Consider the following 13,426-nt stretch of genomic DNA (forward strand, 5'->3'; position numbering starts at 1 on the left):
AGTTTATAAACACGGGACGATTCCGTTTTTCAAGGGACGGTTGGCAACCCTAGTGTATCCCTACTAGGGATGGGAATTGATAAGATTTTTCCGATTCCATTTTCGATTCTGTTTAACGATTCGATTCTTTATCGATTTTCATTTGGAAAAAAGGAGAACAAACAGGTCGATTAGCATCAACTTTGTTTTACATCTTTGAACAATAACATATAAGTGAGGTCAACAGGGAGGTCTTAAGATGCCCCCAGCCTTGGGCTCCTGGATGGTGTCAGGGGGTCCCCACAAAATTATTTGTAATATAAAATATGTATTTAATATAAAATAAAAATAATAAAATAAATATTTTTCTGTAGAAATTAACTAAATTCAACAAATTATTCTGTGGCAATTACACAAGAATGTCCAGTAACATGTTCAATGTGTTCATGCGTTTATGCCGCTTTGTCGCCATGTTTTCCTGCTGGGTGCGAATGTGCACGTTGCTTAACTACGCAACGTGAGTGGTGACGTCATTCGGCCCCACTGGAATCGGTAAGGGGAATTGTTTGCAAAAAAGGCAAAAGATTCCAAGGAATTGAAACACTGGGAACCGGTTCTCAACAAGAACCGGTCCTCGATTCCCCTCCCTAATCCATACCCATCACCCGCGGTGCGCTGGGATAGGCTCCAGCAGACCCCCGTGACCCTGCACTGGAACGGGTATAAAAAAAATTGATGGATGGATGGATGGATGGATGGATGGATGGATGGATGGATGGATAAACCTAAAATACATGTTTTTGGAAGTCAGAGAACCTGGAGAAAACCCACGCTTGACGCCTTGATGACAGTGATCAGGTGTGTTTTAGCGGGAAACATCTTTTTTGGGTCGTGATCAAAGTAAAATAACTTTATTTTGGCGCTTGATGATTATGAATAGGGATCAAAACTGCATGGTATAGAACCTTAAATCATGTTTTAAGTTGCCATTCTGTTTTATGCCTCCCCTAAAAGTTTAAAGTCATAGAATTAAGATGTCATAAAGATTTGGGTTGTTGTGGCGTGACCACGACTACAACCAATACACAGCTCTCCTACCGGCTGTCAACATTAATTACATGACAGAAGACTAAATACTTACAGTAACATAACATTTCTGATTTTGTCTTTACACCAAGACACAGAAAAGTTGCATTTTCTTTTCCTTTTTAAATTGATCTCTTTTAAATAAACGTTGGCCTAAGACCCACTAATTTAATATTGCTGAGAAATTGTGGAGAGGAAGAACGTGTAGCGACTTTTGCACGACTAGCAACTGGGTGATAACATCGCCTTCACCAGCTATTCATTTAACAGACCGGTAGACGCACACCTGCCAGTTTCTGCACAATGACTTCGCCTTCATGCCACTTTATCAGCGTTTCTTTGCCTCACATTATTAGCTGAGATAATTACGGGTTTGAGATGAAATTTCAGTCAAATTTTGTGTAAAATTAGTGTAAAAAAAGAACGGAAAAAAGATTCAGTATGTTAGTATGCACCTGTGTAATTGTATGCATGTATTTTACCCCATGCAGTTTTACATTAAGGTGTGTGTGTGTGTGTGTGTGTGTGTGTGTGTGTGTGTGTGTGTGTGTGTGTGTGTGTGTGTGTGTGTGTGTGTGTGTGTGTGTGTGTGTGTGTGTTTGGGGATTGAATAGGGGGCGGTGGACTGGACAGATTCCGGTGCATAATTTAAATTTAATTGGACTGGGCTTGACTGGCTCGGGTCAAAATGAAGAGAAAATCAGTCACATTAATCAAGATAAAATTATCAGCTGATTAATCACTGTTCTAATTATGGTGCCAGCGCTTCTCCTCTTTGTTCTGTTTTAATTACTCTGCTTCATTGTCTTTTCCATATGGCCAGCATGTTCCCCTCAAAAATGCCCAGCGAGCAAACAGACACGCAAGACTCTGACACACACGTGCGTACGCGTCGCCATTAACATCAAAAATAATGAGTGTACGTTCACATAAAGCTGTGAAAAAAGACAGCAAATGATCTTTCTATTCTCAGGTTTTTACGTCGCAGATCTGCATTTCTTTTTTGAAAGCAGCCAGGTGCCCCTGATGAAACGCACTTGTTTGACTGATCATTAGCTGGAGTGCTGGAGAAGTAACGAAGAGAGAAGTGCGTGGTGGAGAGGACGGGGAGAGGCCTTCAGGTAAACTCTTCACCTGCTGAGACTCGGCAGGTTTGCAAGTACGAGTTATCTTTGTCCTCTCGGGGGCAGGAAAGGCAGATTTGTTCATGATGGAAGTGACACGTTCACATGTCACGGCTGAGTCACATTAGACTTTTACATCTTTTCTAAAGCACCATCACCGCATCCTTTCCTTCTCTGAAAAACACCTCTAATGAGCATTTTATTTGTTTTAGTTTCCCCCAGTTTTTGTTGCTTCCAGCAACTTTCCTCTAGTGCTCGACTCCAGAAGGTGAGAGTGACACTGATTAGCATCGTACGCTAAAGTGGCTGACTGTGACGGGGAAACATGGCCGCCGTGTTTCAGCTTCTCACACCGGATTGTTCCACCGGTTTGCAGCAAGTGTTGCCTCCAGACAAGTCCAGAGGAGCCACGGGGGACGTCCAGGACCTCGCCCGGGTCCTACGCTGAAGCCCACAGTGCCTAAGTGAAATCTAGGATAAATCTGTCAATATTGTATTTATTTCTAGTTAACTTTTGTTTATCAGTGACCCTCTAACCCAGATGTTGAAGTCCGCTAGGCGGAAACAGTTTAAAGTGCGTCAAAACACGGAAGTGGGGCAAAGAGAGACAGAGAGACAGCATGATAGAGAGACAGAGCAATACGTTTAAGTTTCATTCTACAACTGGTCAACGGCGCACATGTAAATAGCTTTCATTTGTTCTGTACTAACTTTCTGTTTGATGTTAATAATACAGAGTGGATGTGTGAACCGTTAATTTGAATAACAATAGCTCGGTTGTATTTCATTAAGGCTGAGTTATGGTTCTGCGTCAAAACGACGCCGTGCCTATGGCGTGTGCTACGCATCGACGCAGACCACACGCCGTCACTGACGCCATCACTGACGTGCACCTCCTGAAAATTGTAACTACGCGTTGAGGCGACACAGACCACACGCAGACGGAGAGGGCTGTGATTGGTTTGCTTGGAAGCAACGCATTTCCGGTTTCCGGTTTGAAGCAGTCATGAACTTTCAGCACTCTTTTCGGCGTCAATCTAACGCAGAACCATAATTCAGGCTTTACTGTGCAGCTAGCTATTTTGCATTATAAGCTATTGACACATTAGCACATGATCCACTTTAAATGCTATTTGTGCACTACTTGAGAAGTTTTGGTTTGTTCATTATTCACTACAAGAGTTGAATTTCACTGCAATTGATCTAGTGAGCAGTATGTTTACAATTTGAATTCTTACGGTTTACTCATAGACGGATTACCGCATGGGCAAAGTGGGCGTGTGCCCAGGGCCCTGGAGCCAATGGGGGCCCTCGGCTTTCAAACATTTTTATTTTTTTTTTATGTCTATATTAAAATAAATTTATAAGCTCATAGGGCCCAATGATAGGGCCCCGTTTTGTGTGATACGTTCATATATAATCGTAAATTGTAGACTATAATTACGATAAAATGTGCATTGTGCGGCCAGTGTAGACTAATTCTTACTTTACAACTGTCCTGAACGCATCGGGGCTGTAAGCCAAAGCTGATTGGCTGGAAAGCCTGATTTATGGTTCCGCGTTAAATCGACGCAGAGCCTCCGCGCATCGCCGTGTATCCTACGCCGTAGGCGCCGCGTTGGTGTAACGCAGAACCATAAATCAGCCTTAACAGTTAGAGCCAATTTGCCGAAGGAGATGAGCGCTAAACTTTAAAAGAGGACTAAGCATGTACAAAGTTTTATGGAAGAGTCAACTACCATTGGTGAGTCAGTGTAACCTTCATAAATGTTGTGGTAGCCTTGACCAGCTGCCTATTTGAATGAGCTTTGTGTTGTCAACTAGACTAGAGTCTATTCTCTATTATAGAGCTCAGAAATGATGTTATAGACCGCTGTGTCTATATCTATCTAAATCGATTGTGTAATGTTTTTTTTTTGTATTTAAGCTGTATCAAAGATGGAACTGAGTCAGTCCGTGAGTTTTCAGCGCCGTGTGATTGACAGCTGTCAGACCTGTGTGTGTGTGTGTGTGTGTGTGTGTGTGTGTGTGTTCTTCTGAACAAGTTTGTGACTTTACTCTGCTTGCAGCATAGGCCTATAGGCTTGGCTCAATAAAAGTGAGAATAAATGTTGTTTGATGGGTAGGATGAGGTGTTGTTGAACGTTAAAATGACTATCATAAGGGCCAAGAATACTCCGCCCCCTCTGTACTGAGACCCGCGCTCCGCCACTCCGCCACCCACAATCACACGGTGTGATTGTGGATTCTCTGCGCCATTGTGAGACCAAACTGAGTGATTGGGGAGGGCATGCACCGTGCACGTAGGATATTATTGTAGATAGGGGCCCATAGTGAGTTTGTGTCCAGGGCCCGTGGTCATGATAATCCGTCCTTGGGCTTACTAGGACATTTGTATTTTGAAAAGGAGTAACAGGTTACAGGATTTAAATTTGTAGCCTATCTGTTTAATTTGTGTAACTAAAAGTAATGTTTATAGGTTAATGTAGCCTAATTGAGTTTCATTTATTTGAATATGTATAAATCTGCTGTCTGTCCTGACAAATATTCATTGAGATTTTCATTTCATTTCTTTTTTAGTTTTCACAGTGTTCAATGGTGCTTAAACAACATGACAAGGAAAATAAATGCACTTTATTAACATCAGTATTAAGCGTGGACTCAATGATTGGCCAGGAAGTAGTTACATTCCCTGCGACAGCCCTGCAGCAAGGATCAATTGATGCTTCACTTGTCAACATCATCTATTTCTAATGACTCAGCTATCAAACATGCCACGTCAAGTTTGGACCCTGAACTGGTAAACAACCTGCACCTATGAAACCCCCTTTGATCCAGGTTTTCCAGAGCGCCTGTGGGTGTTTCTCATTCACACCGTCACACGCCGCGGCGCCTCCATCGTACATCCACTCACGGCGCTCAGGGCTGCCCCGGATCCTCCCAGTCTGGCGCTGACGAGCACATCGGGGAGCGATGTGGGTTCACTGTCCCGTCCACAGACTCTCTCACTCTACCCTAGGATCGCCACCCGTCCCTTGAAATACGGAATTGTTACGTAATTGTGAATTAAAAGTCGCGTTCCGTATTGAACCAATACAGACATTTATTACGCTCTTATTTATTGTCATAATATACAGGTGAAGGTTGGAAAATTTGAATATATTGCAAAACTTCATTCGTAGTAAATTCAACTAAAGGTGAAACAAATATATTACTTCTCACTACATTCAAAGTGAGATATTTCAAGCCTTTATTTGTTATAATTTTGGTGATTATGGCTTATGAAAACCCTTAATAAAAAATCTCTATATTATGAAATCAGTAAACAATTCAATCATCAAAATTATAACAAATAAAGGTTTAACACATCTTGCTTTGCATATAATGAGATTATGTAATATATTAGTTTCACTTTTTAAGTAGAATTATTGAAATAAATTAACTTGTACACCATATTCTTCACCTGTAGGTTATTCTACATCTGGGCTGATGTGGACAAACATAACATAGGAGGCTATTTCAGTTGCTAGTATAGTTGTCTGTCTTTACAGTAGGTCAAATTCAATGCTATTAAGGCACTTTAAACTTTCAATCCAAGCATTTTGTTTTTTCATATAAAATGGGGATGTCCCTTTTTTTGGCGCCTGCGCTGCTGAAATCGGGGCGTCGCTTATTTCTATTTCTGAAAGGTGGCAACCCTACTCTACCCCCCCTTTATGAAACTTCTGCTTTCAAATTTCTGAATTTGACACACATTAACACTTTAAAAGAAAGAAGAGGCCTAAATGATGGTGGTCACTTCCTCTGTGAGCCTCACCTCATCAAACCTGCCCACGCACATGGAAACCTATTGAATATATGCCCTGTTATCTTGGATTTATTAGCTTGTTCTAATAGCATTTCACGACTCTCCAAGATAGAGATGAATAAACAACAGACAGATGACACTCCTGGATGCAGATTTAGTATAGTATAATTGTATAACGCTGTGGCGCCAGGTTCGCCGTCACGTGTCAGGATTTATATGGCGAGCTTGTGAAGAGGCTGCAGTCATACTCGCTGCTTTAGCTGCTGCTAACAGTGAGCGTGGACGGGGATGTATAGTAAGTTAGTGAATAAAACATGTTCTGTTGCCACGGGGCTCCGCATTAGGCAGGGCAAAGTGGTGATTAGCCGACCCATCAGACGCCGCACTGTAATTCCCAACACCACTTCTCACATGTTCCCTGCTTCATCCTCCTCTCCTCTTCCTCCCTCCACCCTACCGTCCTAGTAAACGGTGCCCTCTTATTCTCACTCATTGGTGAGCATTGTTCCTCCTGGTTTCTGTGGTTCTACGGCCGGCCCGAGCAGCGGGTCACGGGCTCCAAGGGAGGCACGGGGGGGCAGGATGGTTGTTGGAAGCCAGGGAGGTTCTGGGACCCCTGGACGCCTGGACTTTGCTCCGAGCAGAGGTCCCCCGGGCCCTGGGAGCCCTGCAGGAGAGGAGTGGTCCAGAGAGCTGCCTGTTCAGTCAGCTCCATGGTTCCACCATCACGGGAGATTCAGACGGAGGTATAAAGAAATATTCATGTTCTGAAGCCGGTTCTCACTGGGGTCTTTTATCGGTATCTGTGGTTCATGCTGAGCTGATGTGCCAACCGGAGTTGGCACATGTTGTTCTCTTGATGGGTTCCGGTGTCTGACCTCCCGCTGCCCCAGTTAGTCCATGTTCCAGACCAGATATCAGCACCACTCAAGGTGACAAAACTTGCTTATAATTTTTGAAAATATCCATGTCTCTAGATTATATTTTGGTATGAAAACCCTTCCTGAATGGCAGCTGGATCATAGTTATCAGCTCATGAAGTTCAGAAAATTACATTTTAGATGCTGCTGCATATCCTGGTTTAGACTCATGTACAGGAAATCTGTCAATGTTTCACAATATTGTCTTTGGTATCATTTTAAAGGGGACATTTTAAGCATTCATTCAAGCTAAGATGTGAATCTTTCTGACCAATATAGAGGTCACTGCAGCTCTTTAAACTATAAACAACCCACATTTCTACACCATTTTTGCCTAAATGATACACTATCTTTTAGCCCTGTGTCATCTTAAAAAGCAGACGACACTTTTCAGTGTGTTTCCATGTATACTGATGAATAAAGTGGTTATTAACCCATGTGGATCCATCGTGCCTCAATGGGAAATACTTTTCTCAGTCAAAAGTGTTACCGTGGCAACGCTAGATGTCAAGAAGCGGAAAAAAACGCTTATTGGTCGGCCGAACTTTATCGTAGAGACATTGTTCAAATTTTCAAACACTCGGCCCAATTGTTACAGTTTTTGCGATTTTTAACTTTCAATAAAAAAAAAATGTCCATTTGACTTTGGACGCTTTTTGCTAGGCAACGGGTTATCGTAGAGACATGATTCAAATGTTTGAAAACTCGCCTCGCTGTGGACTTCAACATATTCAAATTTCATGAAGCTGTGATTTACATACATTTTAAGTCAAAATGCCTGCCAAATGGCCCCATCCCCAAAGGTTTATAACAACCTTTAATGGTTTATTAACAACCCTAAACTACTTCTTGGCCATTATTAATCACCATGACCCACACAACCCCGAAGCAGAGGCTGTGGTTTATTAACAACCCTAAACCACACCCCCTGTGGGGAGCACAGGAATGAATGCAATACAATCGTAAACAATTCAATTCAATTCAATTTTATTTATATAGCGTCTAATACAACAGAGTTGTCTCTAGACGCTTTACAGAGACCCATACCCAGAACATGACCCCCGAGCAGTTATTACATAAACAATGGCAGGTAAAAACTCCCCTAGTGGGAGAAAAACCTTAAGCCAAACAGTGGTAAGGAAAAACTCCCCTTTAGGAGGGAAGAAACCTTGAGCAGGACCTGGATCATAAGGGGGGACCCTCCTGCCGAGGGCCAGACTGGTGGGTCAGGGACGGCAACAGCACAGCAGGCAGGTGGAAGCAGCAACGGGATGACCAGGGGTGGGGACCGCAGGCCAGCATGCAGCTCCCGAAGCTCCGGCCCAATCAGCAAGTCCCAGTTTGGGGTGCAGGGTCAGGGAAAGACTTGTGCTCCGTAATGCAAGCTACAAGCCACCCACGACCACCTGCAAACTAATATAGAATCACCCCGAACACAACCACTACACAACCACTACAGCCCCAAACAGAAGCAGCAAGAGGGGACGAATGGGCAGTAGGGCATGCCCATATCAATATTTCCTGAAATTTTCTAGTTATTATTATTCTCACTGAGCAGCCGTGACCCCCAACAGCTGGCCTGGTGGATCCACCTGCGTGGGTCCTGGACCTGGAGGAGGACTTACTGGGAGCAGACCCACCGATGTGGAGCGGGAGACCCAGGATACAACGGTGCCACCCGCGCCCTCATGTCTGGATTCCAGACGAGGATGCTGATCGAGAGGATCGAGCCCAACACTGAAGCTGCCGTGCCGAAGCAAAAGAGACAAAGGAACAGAACTCAGCCCACATTTTTAATAAACCTACACGTTTTATTAGCTTGTGCAGAGATTTATTTATTTAGTCCGGTCATATTAGATTATATATTATTATATGTCCCAGGTCTAAGTGTAGGATGTGGACATGGAGGGGTGTTGGATGCGACGTCTCCACCACGCATAGAGGTGATAGAGGTGATAGAGGTGACTGTGAGATACCCCATAGACGAACCACCTTTGGGAGGATTGGCCACGATTACATGTTTTTTAATACGGAATTAATAATTCCGAATTAAATAATTCCAAATTAAACTATTTTCCTTCGAGTTTACATGGAAATACTAATTCCGAATTGAGGTTTACATGGAAAACACATTTGTTCAGCTTTATCCAATTCCTCTTAAGGTCTGGGGGTTGGGAAGGTTCTGATTGGATAGGGGGGCGGACCGGAAGTTAAACTACCGGAAGAAAAACTAACTTAGCCGCTACAACTTTGAAAAACTCACAATTTTGATGTTTCCTGTTTCCATCTGTTCTTTTAATTATTTCTATTTATTAAGTAAATGCTCTCTGCTCTTGACCAGCGTTTACTGCGTGCTGCCATCTTGAAACTTTGTTTGGAAAACCAGCCCAGCGTGGAATAGAATCGTCATGGAGACAGACGGGCGAGGGAACGAGCAGAAAGAAAGACCGGAATTAATTAAAAGAGGAATGAGTGTAGACATGATCTGGAATTATTCTATTCAGATTTAAAATCGGAATAAACCAGCCACTTACTTCGAAACTAAGTTTAATTCAGAATGGCCATTCTCATTCGGAATTAGGTGTTTAAATGGTAATTTTACTAATTTTAAATCGGATTTAATTTAAATTCCGAATTAGAGAGGAATTAAACTTCCCATGTAAACGGACTCAATGTGTTATCTGTTGTAGGCGGGAAAATCTGGAACAGCCTTCCAACTATAATAATGGATTGTCCCTCATACTCTTCCTTTAAGGGAAATCTCAAGGAATGGCTTAAAACGTCTCAAATCTGTGATCATTAATTGTTTATTGTATTAACTATTGCAGTGTTGTGCGATTTTTAATGGTCGTTGATATTGTGTGTCGTGTAATGTTGCTTGTATCTTTTGCAGTCTTGCAGGGGGACTGCCAATGCAAATGAGCCTTTTGGCTACAATTGGGTATATTAACATTTTAAAATGTTTATCAAGGTACAATGTCTCTCTACACAAAATAAAGTGAAAAAAACCACGCAAAGCGTCCTGAGAAGCTGAGTGACCGCGTCACAGACGGGTCGGCGTTTCAGAGTGACACCTTCACACCAGACAGAACTGTCAGCTACTAAATCAAGAGTGTCTTTATTAGCTTTAATTTGATTGCTTCACCCAGAGATTCACAAGTGTGTCTCCGTTTGTGTCCTGGCAGGTTTTCACTCGTGTCCAGATCCTGATGACATGTGCAGCGGCGAGGCGCTGCGGCTGGTGTTTTATTGAGTTGTCAGTGTGTCTGAGATGAATCAGACCACTCACGCCGGCCGCGGCGACCGAGCATCTCTGAATATGTGATTAGCTGCAGCGGCACAAGTGTCTCATGAATATTCATGATCTTTTTAATTAGACGGCTTTCTTCACAGCTAGAACCCACAAAAGTTACCTCCTCATCAGTGTGTGTGTGTGTGTGTGTGTGTGTGTGTGTGTGTGTGTGTGTGTGTGTGTGTGCGCGCCTTCAAAAACCCTCAAGTGCCCACGTAGAGAAATGAGCTGTTGGAGGAAAGATTGTGAAAGAAGGAAATGTGATGATCAGCAGCAGCAAAATAAAGGAAATTAGTCCGAATGGAAAGGGATTCATCTTGTGTCTGACTGTTCGCATCCTGCAAACATTTGAGGCTTTTTGCAACAATGCCTGCAAATTAAAATGATGTATTTAAAGAGGAGGAAAATAGATTTTTCAAATGGAATTCTAACACAAACTTTTCTGAGGCAAAACTACACATTTGTCTTCACCAGTAGGTCTACAAACAGGCTTCCTGTCTGTCACCTTTCTTACATTTCTTCTTCTCTGGACGCACTTTTCTGACTCTCTTGTCTTTGCTCGTATGTTCACAGGAACACAAACTTCATTCAAATGCTCTCTTTGCGTATATATTTTCTTTTCTAGTACACTCACATCCTTTCTGCAGAGACGTTGCAGAGCTACAAGCATTTCTGTATCATCCAATGCATTTTTTTCATCTACTGGAGGTCCACAACAACAAAAAAGATGAAAATAATTAGTCTTTTATGACAAATATTGATCACATGTCAAAACCTTTAAAGACTGTACTTTCTGTGACAAGAAAAGAGAAGAAAAACAAAGTACACACCCTTTCAACTATGACATTTTATGTTTTAGTTCATCATTTCAAATACATTTGGTATTTACCATCTCTCAAATGAAGAAAGAAGTCATCAGATGAATAAAAGCCAATATTTTATGAAACAGACCAATACGGCTTCCTCGTGAAACAGAAGCAGGTACCAGGCCGGAGCTCCTGAACACTGCACTCACCTGTCCTGCCTAACTTAAAATTGTATAAATTAATACAAAACAATAGAAAGAAAGCAGAACACCCATTCTGTAATAGTGCACATTTTTAGTGCAATAACAAAAGTGCAAACAGAAAGTCTGTAGAAAAACTTGTAAACATAGTTGTGCCTCAAAGGCCATGACTGTAGACTACAGTTGTAGTAAAACAGAACAAAATAACTTATGAACTCAACAGCTCAATGACATTTTCCATTGGCATTTTTTGACTCACAGTAATCTGGGACAAAGTGCGTCCCTTTTCACCTCAATACGAGACGTGTACTTTAGTTTATAAATACGGCACGATTCTGTTTTTCAAGGGACGATTGGAAACTCTAGCTGAGGATGAATTTCTGAACTTCGATTTAAGGCGATAACTCCTCTCGCTGACGCGCACCGTGGCGTTCAGGGGACGCCGTTAATAAAGAAAAGGAAAAGAGACTCTTCGTGGCCGTGTAGCCGGTAGATGGGAGAAAGTGTTTCATAAGACATTCCTTTTGTAAATGGACAGAAAAATACGGAAGAGTATTAGGGCCATGCAGTAGAAAAAATATTTGAGAGGGGAAGATTTTGTTTTATTGTTCACTTCGAGAAAAAAGTGGAAATGTGGAGAATTATGTTGAATAATGTTGAGCGACTGACAGCTCTGCAGCAGCCGTAACTAACTAACTTACATTTTTGGAGTGGAACGTTAAGGGTACGTTTCTGAAGTTATGCAACTGCATATGTGTGATATGTGTTTTAAATCAATATCATCATACAATTTTTACTTTTTTCTCAACATTTCGACTTTTTCCTAAAAAATCGTACTTCAACATTAATCTCCACATTTTGCCTTTTTTCTCGACTTTTTCTCGAAGTGCATAATGAAAAAAAACCTTCCTCCTCTAAAATAATATTTTTATTTTTCTCCTGCCTGGCCCTAATACTCTTCCGTAGAAAAACAACAGCGAGGGAGTACAGTCACTTTTTCTTGTGATGTATAGAAATGTATTTCCTCTCTGAAAGTTGTACCTGACGAAGGGATCTGCAACATTCAGCTACGTCCTCATGATCAATAAAATCCCAGTAAATGTGTCTTTTATTTAAATGTTGTAGGAAAGAATTAGGACGTATTGTTTGCTTGTTCTCCACGGCTTTAATGTGTGTTTTATAATCCTCACATCAGTCATCCGTGCTGCTGTGTTTGGTTGGGAAGAACGTTGCGCTTCTCATCTGAGAATCTTGCAAATGAACTGACTGGCTTTTTCCATCAGGTTAGACCCACGTGAAACCATCCGTTGATTGGAACGCCCGTGACCTCGGATGTGTTTGCCCGACTTTTCTGAGCGTAGTTCTGCCTCCGATACGGATTCAGCAGAGAACGGTTGCTCTGTAAAACAGTCGCTCTTCCTTTTTCCTGCAGTAGTTTGATGATGATGAAGCCGTTTCAGCTTCATCTAGTCAGAAATGCTCCTGCTTGTAACACGGAGGCTTCGGACCGACTCAGATTTACAGAGAACAGGAAGAAATGAGGCACCAATCTCTACAGAACTGAGAATTAAGCCGCATACAAACCTGTTACAGGAGAGTGACCTTAAACAAAAGGAATATCGGGACCAAAACCCCTTTTGCACTGCATTATGGGAGCTGTTGTTAGTAAAACTTCTCAAGACGTCATCCTTAAAGAAGTCCTTTCGGCAAATAGAAACGGCCGCACCATAAAAGATTTGTGTTACAGTTTGCTTATTTACTAAAGTGGCCGGTTGAGGGGATGAAAGTTAATATTAGTAGACTGATAGCAGTTTCCTGTCGCAGATGCCAAGCTATCGTCACATTAAACGTCAGGTGGGGGACATGTTTATGACTGTCATATGTACGCAGAACTATTAGGTATTACTAGCATTCAATCTCATAAGTGGGGTAGCAGTGATATCAGCATAGTGTTTGGAAAAGTGACTTTTTATAGGCGGAGGCGGTGATGTGTAAACAAGAGGAGTGACGCTTTCCGTCCACGTCGCAGCGGGACTTTATTAAGAAATGGTTGTCTCTACATCAGATGCAAAAGCACCCGGATTTATTGAGCTCTAAATTATTCTAATGCGTCTGTGAGATTGACTTTTATATGAAAATCAGTGGCATGAAGACACTTTGAGCTGGTGAGATGTTTTCTGGTGCAGCTCAGCTGGACTCGGTGCTGCTTCT

This window comes from Cololabis saira, chromosome 17 (assembly GCF_033807715.1).
Source record: "Cololabis saira isolate AMF1-May2022 chromosome 17, fColSai1.1, whole genome shotgun sequence".
NCBI lineage: Eukaryota > Metazoa > Chordata > Actinopteri > Beloniformes > Belonidae > Cololabis > Cololabis saira.